Here is a 12,532-nt window from a genome sequence, read left to right on the forward strand (position 1 = left end):
TCTAGTTAAGCCATATTTTGATGCATTTTCTTTCTGTGAAGTTTGTAAGACTACCAATGTTAACGATTCTTAAGTTTGACAACTGTGAAGGTATCACTTCGGCTTCAATGGGTGCAATAGCATATAATTATGTGTTGGAGGTTTGAATCATTTTTCTCTTATATATTGTTGCTACCTAGATGTTTTTTCTATCAGGAGATGGAATTTGCTCGTTCTCTTAGGTAGAGTAAAATAAGGGCATTAACAGACCATTCACTTAATCAGGAGATGAAATATTCTGGGTTCTGCGATTACTTGTTATATGATGTAAGTGCTTAATTTTAATTTTAGTAAAACACAATATATTTAGTCATCGTACTTGTCTAATGTTAACATCAAGATATGTCATGTAAAAGTCGTAAATTGTTTCTTTGGTAACTGCTAATAGATAAGAAAAGAATCTATTTGTTTCCTCATTTACTGCAAAATTTGTTGTGAAACACTTTGACAGTATTCCTAAGATATTCTGTTGAAATATTTGCATAAAACATAATATACTGGAATGCTTGGGGTCATCAATAAACACATTAACTTTCAAGGTGATGCCATTTTCATTGTTCATATTCTGCATGTTACGTATGCAAAAGAGGTGTTGTTTGACTATTGTTTTCTTTTTTTCCTTGCAGTTTCTTCTGGACAACCCAGTTCCATTTCTGATGATGCAGAGGTTGTAACACTTATTGGAAGCTACCAGGATGCAGCTAATCAGATAAATCAGAAAGAAATACATTGGGGAGTGAGTTGGTGAACTGGTCTTATAATTATATATGGATTTAACATATATAATTCTTCTTCCATTAGTGAAAGTAAAAGGGTTCCTGCTGCCATCAACTCTATACTGAATCCTATTTGTACTCCACTTAAATACACATTTGCATACTTGTTCACATATTTCTAATATTTTTTTAACTTTGAGCTTCTTATATTTATCATAGTTTCTTGAAGATTCCCTAGAAGAACGCTTGGAGAAAGCTGGAGGTGTGCTTTCTGATTCTGAAAAGACAAAAGAAGAGAGCAAAGAGGGGGATGTAGATGAGACTATGGTACTTTTTGCTGCAAAAGGTCATGTAACAATTCATTATATTCCTTCAGCTTTTGAATGAATAAATTTTACTTTTGTTAGTTTTTAGATGTTCAAGTTTATTGTACTAGGATTATAAAGTTAATATGTGATTAATGGCTGAATCAGGTTTTTGTTTTTTAATTTGTTTTATCTGTTCATTGTATCGACATATGATTACAATATTTTTGATAACTTAATGTGAATATATTGTATGCAAATGGATTGCTTATATATAATATGATATATATATTTAGTATTATGAGGCATTAAATGTGATTTAGTTTGATTATTTGTCAATCTACAATACACACACACACATATATATATATAAAATTTACGAAATACAATCACGACACACGAATGTGTGTCATCTTCATTTATGACGGGGGCTTCAATGACACGCAATGTAAGTCATACATGCGTGTCATAAATTTATGACACACAAATGTGTGTAATTTTCATTTATGACGGGAGCTTCAATGACGCGCAATGTGCGTCATAGATTTATGATGCATAATTACGCGTCATCTGATATTTATGTCGGTGGCTTCAATGACGCGAATTTGTGTGTCATCTGTACCCATAGATGACGCGCGTTGCGCTTCATTAAAGGGGTTTTTCTAGTAGTGCACAACCCTTCTATCACCACAATCAATTTTAAAGGCTTACTTGAATGGCTTGGTGATGGGACTTGTTGTTGTGTGTTTTTCAACTTTTTCTTTCTTTTCTTTTTTTCTTCTTTTTTTCTTCTTCTTTTGAGTGCTTTCAATTTTTTTGCTGATTTTTGATTTCTTTCACTTGCACTTCTTTTTGTATTTTTGTTGTTGTTGTTGCTTCTTCTACCAAAGCTCTAAATATCGCTTGATGTAAAGTATTTCTACCTTTAATTGATTGTGGATCTAGGAAGGAAGCAAAATAACCTGCATAAGTGAATGGCTCAAATAGATGGTTGGGTGGTAGATGAAAGGGTAAATGGTAGGCTATTTATGTTATGAGAAATCGTAGCGGAAGTATGTTGTTATGGCTATGGTATGGGTGATGAAACAATGGAAGGCTGGTGATGATAGTATCTTAGAAATGACCAAGGAAGAACCAGTGCTATAAAGAGCAAAGACCCAACCTTACAATTCTTTTCTAAGGGGTGGTAACAAGTACTTGGACCCACTATCTATAGGGAGATAGGAACCATAAGTATCAAAGCAAGAAGCGGTTGATACCAAAAGTAAATAAATTACTTGATAAGTCAATAAATGTCCCAAGGACTTAAGAAAAGAGAATAATCTCACTTTAATTTATAATAAAGGCGTGTGTACAAAGAAAATAGGACTAGCCTATTTATAGTTTTTGAAGGGACTTGGCCGAATGGGTATATGGTGGTTCGGCCAGCCCTTGAGTCCCTCTATAATGACATAATTAATTAATAAATAACAAGAAAAATATAGGTTTTGGTTCAGCTGGAATATAGGGCATGTCTCATCGCCGAATAACACTTGAATACCTTCAAGTTGGCGCCAATTTGGATGAGAAATGATGTTTGACCAAATGGTTAGGTTGACATCCATCTTGGTGCCTAAATGGAGTCATACGCATAGCACATGGCTTAGCTGATCACAAGACGTGCACTTGGCTCTCTAGGATGCTTGTGGTGCAACCTTATGCATAGGATGAAGACCATTGATGGGCAGCATCCTTGGGCATGAGTTCAGTTATCTTCAAGCTTGCATGTGCTAGCTAGCTAGCAATGTAAAGGCTGGTGGTGAATGATCTCCTTGGTCGTGACCTTCCAACCTTCATAGCAGTACATTCAACTATGTTCAGCTACAATTTATGTCACTTTTAGCAACTTATCTTCAAATAGTCCAACTAGCTAAGATTAGCTAGCCTTGAGCTCCTCCAGCTGAGTTGAGCTTTCTATTATGTTCTACGAGCTGTCATGATGTTTTTGAGCTGATTGTGAGCTGCATATGGCTTCCAAATACTCCACCAAGCTGTCTTAACGTGTACCATCCTCTAATATACCTACATGTGCAAAGAAAACAAGGTAATTCAATGGCATTGAGCTTGTATGAGCTACTTACCTTGTTGTCGTGCATGATTTGATCTTGTGAGCTATGATTGCATGTCATGAGCTAAGTATAATGATGTTACATATGTAAGCTAAGGTATAACACTTAGGAGCTGAATTGAATGTAAATAAGCTAAGAATTGAATGATTAAGCATGTTGTCATTTCATGAATGAATTTAAACATACTTAAATGAATGCAAAGCTAATATAACATACTTATCATGCTTTGAAATAACATTGTGCACCAAATAATATAAACATGTGGATATATGTTGTATGCATGAATATCATATAACATGGTATTCATAATAAATGATAAGTGGAAACATGTAATAATAATATTCTAATAAATGATTTTTAATCATAGCATATATTTGAATGAAATGAAAGACATGATCAACTAAGTATAGGATGGAAATAATAATATGATAATTTATACAAACATGTGAATGCATGCTTATGATAGAATAGAATGTATAAATGATATAATATAAGATAGGGTAAGGAAGAACTCCCTTAGAAACAGCAATGAAGAACGTCCATGGAATAATCAACTTATTGAGAATGTTGGTCATGATCATGCATGTATCAAGTCAACTTTTCAGAAAGGTCATATTTTATGTTTTTCGACATCCGGAGTCAGAATCTAAAGTCTATTTTGCTAAATTTGCTCCTGATAAGATTTTTTTCACTGATTTATCTTTTGAATCAAATTTGATTTTTCGATTAAGTACATCTTCTTATGTAAATTTGGTTGCTGTGTATCCGAGGAATTCTTGGACATTGATTTAAAGTTCGAGAGCGATTGAATGGAGTTTAAATGGTCGATTGATGGCATAAAAACTGAGGTAATACTCTATTACCTTTTGTATGCTTTTTGAAACTCATGGATAGATGGTAAATGCGTAAATGGAAATGATTGGTACATATTTAACTATCATCAGACTCAAACGTAAATTGGATTAAAGATAAAACATTATGTAAGACTCAGACGGCTCGAAAATGAGAAATTCGTAGACCGATCGGAATTAAATCTAAGTTGAGTGATTTAATCAGTAAATAAATAAATCTTAGGACACGTAAATTATGATTAATATAATTAAAGATTAATAACGATATTATTTGGATAAGAAATTACCAAAAATAACCATATAAGGTAAAATTACGACAATGTCCTTGTATTGTAGAAGACCAAGACTTCCCCGGAGGGTGTAAAATAACTCAGAAAGGACATACTTGACCAATTATCAGAAATAATGCATATGATTGAATTGAAAAGAATTACTTAAATGTCCTCGAGCTTCATAATAACTGTAATAATCACCACTGATAAAAGAAACAAATAACCTGAATTATTAAGAAACAAATATATTTTGAAGCCTAATTTATTGGGAGTAATGCCACTTACAGAATTGAATGAAATGACGATAATGCACTTAAAATGTGAAAAAGACTATGAATGGCTTTGATAAAGAGACGATTTAAGAATTTATGTCTTGATCCACTAGAACCTTGGAATCATCGGTTTAAAATTCCATATATTTATTAGAATGCCCAAAAGTGTAAAATGAGCCAAATAATGTTTAAGCATAGGAATGACTAAATACCCTCCAGCTTTGAAATGACTAAATCAACCTCGAATACCAAATGACCTAAAATTTCAATTTTCTAAGATAACACCAGAGACTGAATTATCGAAGCTACTTTACATGTTTAAATTTCTCTAAATGACTAAATTATATGACCAAGTAGAACTGAATAGAAGTATTGTATGTACCCAAATTTAAGAAATGATGGAATTACTATAGAAACACCGAAGTAATTGGGATAGGATTAACTACTAAATTACCTAAGTACCTTCAAAGACATATAATTAAGTGAATGACTCAGAAAATTCTAGAAATGTTGATGAACTTATATGTTGTACTGTCCTTAAGGGTTTTAAACCCCGAATCAAGCAAATTAACATTTATTGATATTGTTAAAATACAGAAAAGAAATAAATACAACTATAATACTTGTTCGTCTCCTTAAGAACTGATCAAGAATGATATTGATATTGATCAGATCAATTGGTGCAGTCAGTAATAAGAAATGAATAATAATAGTGAAGAATCGCAATCCGAATGAATTACAAGTATAGCAGAGTTGGGATCATAGGTTCAATTGGATTCAATATCCTGATAATTCAATAAATAATCTTGAATACCACTGATTGTTTGAGTAATGGAATCACTCTTAGTAAATTTGAATATAGAATTATTATGATGTATAGGTTCCTAAACACCTTCCTAAGGCACCTGAACCATAAAGGAGTCATAAAGTATAAACTTTAAATGTCTTATAGATCCGTTAGTAATCAATCCCTTTCAATAGGATCTCGTTCCTGATATCCGATCAAATTGCCTAAGTTTCATGTTTTCCCTTCCTGGTAACTATTAAGTGCCTCTGAAAAATAATTGGATCCTCTAGTGTGTTCCCATGTACTACATGACTGTCTTAAAAGTTTTGAAATACATTTTACAAAAATTATTGATTTACTATCTTCTGAACCATGCCTACATGGTATGTGTTCTATGATTACAATTTTCATTAAAAATTTTGATTGTTCCTTATTTATGGAATCATGAAATTTACTGGTTTATGAATTATGGTTTTATGTTTTCACTAGTTACTACTTGAAATTTTTTATTGGGACATTATATGGGTAGGCTGAAGGTTTAACTCTGATCAAGCTGGTACATCTTTACAGACCTAAGGTAACCCTTGGGTAAGCTCTAATACCCCGAGAAACATTCTTTGGTAGGCTCTCAGGTCCCAAGGCACTCCCTTGGGTTAATCATGGGACTACATATGGTGTACAAGTAGATGTCAGTTATATGATTTATTTCATTGTCACGTTAACGAGATTTTATTGGAACACGATCCAGATATCATGGTTTACTATTAAAATTGATTTCTAATGGATTATATATGGGTAGGATTCTGGAGTACAGAGGTTCAGCTTTGATCCAGCTGGTAAATCCTTACGGACCTAAGGTGACCCTTGGCTAGGCTCTGAGGTCTCGAGTAACTTTTTTGGGTAGGCTCTCAGGCCCAAAGGCATTCCCTTAGGGTGGTTCTCTTTGTTGTGTGCTTAGGTTAAGCCCTTATGGATGCAGTTCTAGGGACCTTCATAACAGTGTTCGGTTCAAGGGTTCCACTATGTTTTTGAAAACATGTTTTAAACAGTTACTGTTTTAAAAAGATTTATATCTTTTCTTTGGTTTTGGTTGGAACACACTAGACACACTATTCTGATCTCTTGAACCTGGTTCTCTGAATGCTTCCTCTGAACTGAAATCTTCATGCCTGTTACTCGAAGAAATATTAGTGGAACTGCAACTAATTCTATAAGTATGAGTCAACAAGGAAATTTTATTTATTTCCATTTATTTGCATGCCCTGTAGCATCAATTGGCAGTTTTGTATTGCTGAGCTTATCAAAGTTCACTCCTTGACTCACATTTTCATGTTAAAAGAATTAAACCAGTGCATCTATTGACTTTAGTAAAGGAGTTCCTCCGGCGCTACTCGCGGAGTACGGTGCATGGGATTTGGGGGCATACATGTTGTATTTATTTTATATACGAGTTTGAAATATGTTTTATTTCTGAATATTACTAAATTTTACTGTTGTGTTTATAAATTGTTTTATGATTTTACGTGATTTAACATAAATTTTATTTTTTCAGAGATTTTTACGATGTGTCACTCTGGTGGCCCTAATATGACACCCCGGCTCAAATCGGTTCACCCGCATCGGCCTGTGGGAGTTACAATGATAGTGCGGTAGCGACGGTGGTGGCGGCAGTGCAATGAGAAAGATGAGGAATCTGAAACATGTGGCTCACACGTCGGTGAGCTCTTTGGATTGTGGGACACGTTGGTGAGGGAGAAAACAACCTCCTTTTTATTAAGCAATATTGGCCATTGGATCCACTGGTTGTGATTCATTTGTTCTTCTCCACTTGGATGGGTGGCATGGCAAGCTCCTAGCCCTTGGATCTAACCCTCAATCAATGGCTCACATGGGTTTTGTTTGTTTGAAAAGGATTGAAGAGATGATAGCCATTGGATTAAGGCTAATCAATGAATGAGATCCTTTTGTGTTTCTTTACATGGATTGGCGATTTTATCAACTCAAAAGCTATATCCATAATAAATGCCTTATCTTTTTTTACTTTCAAGGCAACCACCCAAATACACATAAAACCAGTGACTATGTAGATGTTTTAGTGTTTTCCTTTTTTTATTTATTTACTTGTATATATTTTGTAAAAAAACATGGGCTAATATTTGGGCATTGAAGAAAACAACGTACTGGACTCATTATTTAATAAAATGGATCTTTTTTGTTATTGTTTTATTATTCATAAAAGAAAATAATACGGGCTTATATCTAATATGGAATACTACCTAATATGGACTATATGATATGCTAACTATTTAATATGGCATATATAATATGCAATTATCATATGTACTACTATATACTTATATGCAATATATGTATTATTTAATGAAAAACTATATATGATATACTAAACTATATTATATTCTATATGTCATATGTCCATTTAACATGAAAACTATATACTATATACATACTATATATTATATGCCCAAACATTTCATTTTTACTAAAACCCATTATATTATATTATATACTATGCAATATAATGTGAAAAAAATACCAAGTCACCACTTGGATAAAATAGGTGATGACAGGTGCTTCTTTTTGCTAATTAACGTGGAACGAGAATAAAGCAAATATAAAAAGCACCCATTTTATACGGCTGAATCCAAATCTCGAGCTCCAAATTCTTTTTACTACGAACCCTTCACTCTCTGATAGATATCAACTCTGAAATCTGAACATGCTCTCCTATACGAAATTCTCATTTTCAAATGTCTCAGACAAAATGAACCCTCCATTCTACCCCAATAACCCATTATAGGTTAAACGAGCTCTCCTTCATGTGAAAATGTTGATTCACCTTTTTCTGTGATGAAGTTGAGTGAAAAACAATAATGATCAAACTCCTTATATGAAGAATCAAATAAAGTGGCAATGTGTACCCATCTCCTTCTGTGATGGTGTTGAGCAAAATGGCGATATTGTTCCACCCCCTTTTGTGATGCAAACGAGCATCAGATTGACGTTGATTCAACTTCTTATGTGAAGAATCGAGAAAAATGGGGTTGTTGACCTACCTCATTCTGTGATAGAGCCAAGAAAAGTAGCAGTACTGATCCAACTCATTTTGTAAAGAATAAAGCACAAGGTTGTCTTTGATCCAACAATTTTTTTGACAGATAGAGTGACATGAAAAATGTTGATCCAACTCCTTTTGTGAAGAATCAAAGTAATTACCAATGTTTATCTGCCTCCTTCTGTGATAAAATCAAGTAAGATAAGATTAAGCTCAATTTTTTTTGTAAAGAATCGTACGAAATAAGATTTATACTGATCTATCTCTTTATATGATGAATGTAAATACCAAAATGGATGTCAAAATCGAACAAGCTCTCATATATAAACTTTTTCAATTTCCAAAGAGTTTCTATCATATGTAATGATTCAAATGTGTTGAGTTCCTTGTCAAACTCCAATTTTCATTGGGTAATGTCTCATTTTGAATTTCGTTATTCCTATCAAAATGTCATAATGATTGAAATGAATGAATGAATATTCATGCATCTATTTATACATGCCTAAACATGAATGCCTGATGTCAGTTATACAAGGACCACAACATCCACTGTCTCATATGCCCCTTCTCTTCTTTGCTCGATCTTCATCTTTATGATCCTTTCAAGGATCCAACTCATGGTTTTATCTTACGCTTAGAATCAAACCCTTTCTATGTCTTCCCTTCGGGGTCCTTCCTCATTCATCTTAAAGCGTCCTTTTGGGTTTCACTTTGTTTTTTTTTTCTCTTTTTTCATTTTCTTCTTTTTTCATTTTCTTCTTTTTGTTTTCTTTTTTTTTTATCTTTTTCTTTCTTTTTTCTTTTGTGGCTTTTTCATACGCCCCAAATAATATAAACTTGACGAGAAATAATACAATAAAAACTAAATATCAAACTTGATTGCTCTATTACAAATTTTAGGGTTAAAAACTCCTCATTTATTAAGCTCAACATACACTCCTCGTCAATATACGCGAGTGTCGAGATCATGAACTACTCTGAATTTCGTGTTCTCAAATGATTATCTCAAAGTAATACCAAGAAATCTTATGCTTTTATATATTCACCATGTTAAATTACTCGAAAGATGCATAAAAATGAAAAAAAAAATTCTAAAAACAAAATTTTGGATTAAAGATGAATGTAATTCATCGGTGAAAATTCAGAATTGTTACAAAGTCGTGGTAATCTTAGAAAGGATAAAAAATCAATAAACAAAATACGAATGCATCCAACCATCATTAGTAAGAAAGTTCCTGAACTAATCAACTCTGGAGCCTTGATGTAAGCATGTGTTTAGAAGACCTCAAACATTATCAAAATGCCTACAGTCGTGATGCTTCTCCCAAAATATCAGACTCTTGAGAATGTATAAATTGTTGGATGCCTAATATCGAAATTCATTTGAGTCGCCCTTTCGGGTATTCAATTCAAATTCTTCATTTGGTTTCAAGACGCCTTTTGTGGTTTTTCTTCTTAAACCCCTTTTCATTTTTCTTTTTCTTTTTTTCTTTTCCTTTTATTTTTGTCTTTATTTGTCTTCAAGAATAATATTTATTAATAGAATATGAGTTTATTAGAGTTTTAAACACTTCTCTATCAATTTCTGCCAAAATCAATGCTCCTCTTAAAAAGGCATTTTTTCCGACATATGACCCTTCCCAACTAGGCACCCATTTTCCATGAAAGTATCTATAAATTGGAAATATCCTTTTAAGAACTATATCATCTTCTTAGGATTCTCTTAGATAAACTTTCTTGGTATGAGTTTGCATCATTCACTTTTGGTACATTTGACTATGTCAGATAACTTTCAAACTCTTCTCCTCAATAAGACCCAACTGATCATATCAAGCTTGATCCCACTCAGCTTCATCTAACTCAACCTCTTTCAAGATCCAAAGCAATGAAATCACAACTTCAATAGGCAATATTGCTTCTATTACATAGACCAAAGAAAATGGTGTTTCCCCTATTGAAGTCTGCCATATAGTGCGATATGCGAACAAAGTAAAGGCTAACTTCTTATACCAATCTTTATAAGTATCAATAGTTTTCAAGATGTTCTTCTTTATGTTCTTGTTTGTTGCCTCTACTTCCCATTCATTATCATACGGTATGTTACTGAATTATGGTGCTCTATCTTGAATTGTACGCATAACTCTGTCATCATCTCATTTTTCAGATTAGTGGCTTTGTTTGTAATGATTTTCTCTACCAAACCATATCAACAAATTATCTATTTCTTGATAAACTTGGTGGTCGTTGATCTTGTGATACTGGCGTAGAAAGCAACCTCTACCCATTTAGTGAAATAATCAATAGCCACCAGAATGAAGTGATGACTATTTGAAGCTTTTGTAGAAATTTCCCCAATGACATCCATGCCTCACATCAAGAATGTGCATGGTTCAATCATTACATTCAAAGGCAAATGAGGTGCATGAATTTTATCAGTATAGATCTGACACTTGTGACATCTTTTGGCATATTCAATACAATCTATTTCCATTATAGAACAATAATATTTGTATCTCATGATTTTTCTAGCCATAGAAAGACCATTTGCATGTGTTCCACATATTCCATCATGCACTTCTTCAACAATAGTCTTTTCTTCTCTTGTATCAACTCCCCTCAGTAAAACTTGATATCTACCTCTTATGTACAAAATTTCTATATCCAGGATATATCCTATAGTCATTCTTTGAATCGTTCTTTTTCTATATCAGATGCACAATGTAGGTATGTTTAATACATGATATATTGAAAAATATCATGGCACAATGGAAGATCATCTGCCTCTTCTTCCAGGCTATAAAAATGTGCCAGGATTTTATACATTTGCATCAAAATTGGCATCATATTAGACATTTTATTTGCCTGAAAAATCACATTCAAGGAGACCAAAACATCTTCCATTTGATTCTCTTATCTGGGAAGATAAGTGAACATGACCTCTTCAAACTATTTTATCAATTCAAGGATCAAATTTCGATATTCAACTAATTTTGGATCCTTTGTATCCCATTCACCTTGCAGTTGATAAACTACCAATGAGCAATCTTCGTATACTTTAAGCACTTTTGTTTTCCTTCCGAAGGTTACCCTCAAACCCATAAAAAAGCCTCATATTCTCCCATATTATTGGTGCAAAAGAATTCTAGTATACTTGTGAATGGATAATAGACTTTTTCTAGAGAAATTTGTACCGCCCCAATTCCTCACCCAAGGCATTAGATGTTCCATCAAAGTAATGCTTCCAGGATTCATCATCTTCACTATTTCTTCAACTGTAATACACATCAAATCTTTATATGGAAAATTAAAGTTTAGGGATTCATAATCATCTGAAGAATGACTTGTGGGAAATATACTATAACACTTCCTTTTATTTGCTTCTGGCTCTCATATACAATGTCAAACTCTGACAATAACATTTTCCACCAATCCATTCTCCCAGTCAAGGCTATAGATTCGATTAGGAATTTCAATGGATCAAGTCTGGAAATCAACCATGAAGTATGATACAACATATACCACCGGACCCTTCGGATTACTCCAAAAGTGCAATTTACTGTATTGAGTTTCAACTGGTATTTCCTCAATCTTTGGAATAATTTTCCCAAATTTTCAATGTGTTCCTCCTCAATCTGGGATTTAGCAATCATATCATCAAGGTACACATCAATCTCTTTGTGCATCATGTCATGGAAAAGGGTCACTATAGCCTTTAAATATGTTGCTCCAGCATTTTTCAACCCAAACAACATCACCTTGTAGTAAAACATCCCCCACATGGTCTGATGTGATCTAATTCAGCATCAAAAATGGACTTGCATCTCCAAACTTTCTCAAAAATCAAAGGGAGATTTTCTTTAACTTAATCTTTCTCTATACCATAGTTATGATAATAACTTACATACATTATATTTATAGTTATAATGATGATATTATGAATGTATGAAGTTATTATTATGAACCACATATTTACATGATTATATCTTATATTATTTAGCTTATTATATGCTTTCTTTGTAGGTACATGTCCGGCCACATCATTGGAGCTGATTTAAAGCTAGCATTGGAATCATTAAGTTAAGGAAACTTGATTAGGACAACTCCGGGAT

At 33.2% G+C, this 12,532-nt stretch overlaps 1 long non-coding RNA gene across 1 annotated transcript; it reads left to right on the forward strand.

The window, feature by feature from the left end:
* Positions 1-525: 525 nt before the first annotated feature.
* LOC120162871 lies at positions 526-1,024 on the forward strand. Its single transcript, XR_005519579.1, has 3 exons — positions 526-578; positions 666-775; positions 975-1,024. It is a non-coding gene; the product is annotated as an uncharacterized LOC120162871 (long non-coding RNA).
* The last annotated feature ends 11,508 nt before the right edge of the window (positions 1,025-12,532 follow it).

Source organism: Hibiscus syriacus, unplaced genomic scaffold, assembly GCF_006381635.1.
Source record: "Hibiscus syriacus cultivar Baekdansim isolate YM2019G1 unplaced genomic scaffold, ASM638163v2 tig00111409_pilon, whole genome shotgun sequence".
Taxonomy (NCBI): domain Eukaryota; kingdom Viridiplantae; phylum Streptophyta; class Magnoliopsida; order Malvales; family Malvaceae; genus Hibiscus; species Hibiscus syriacus.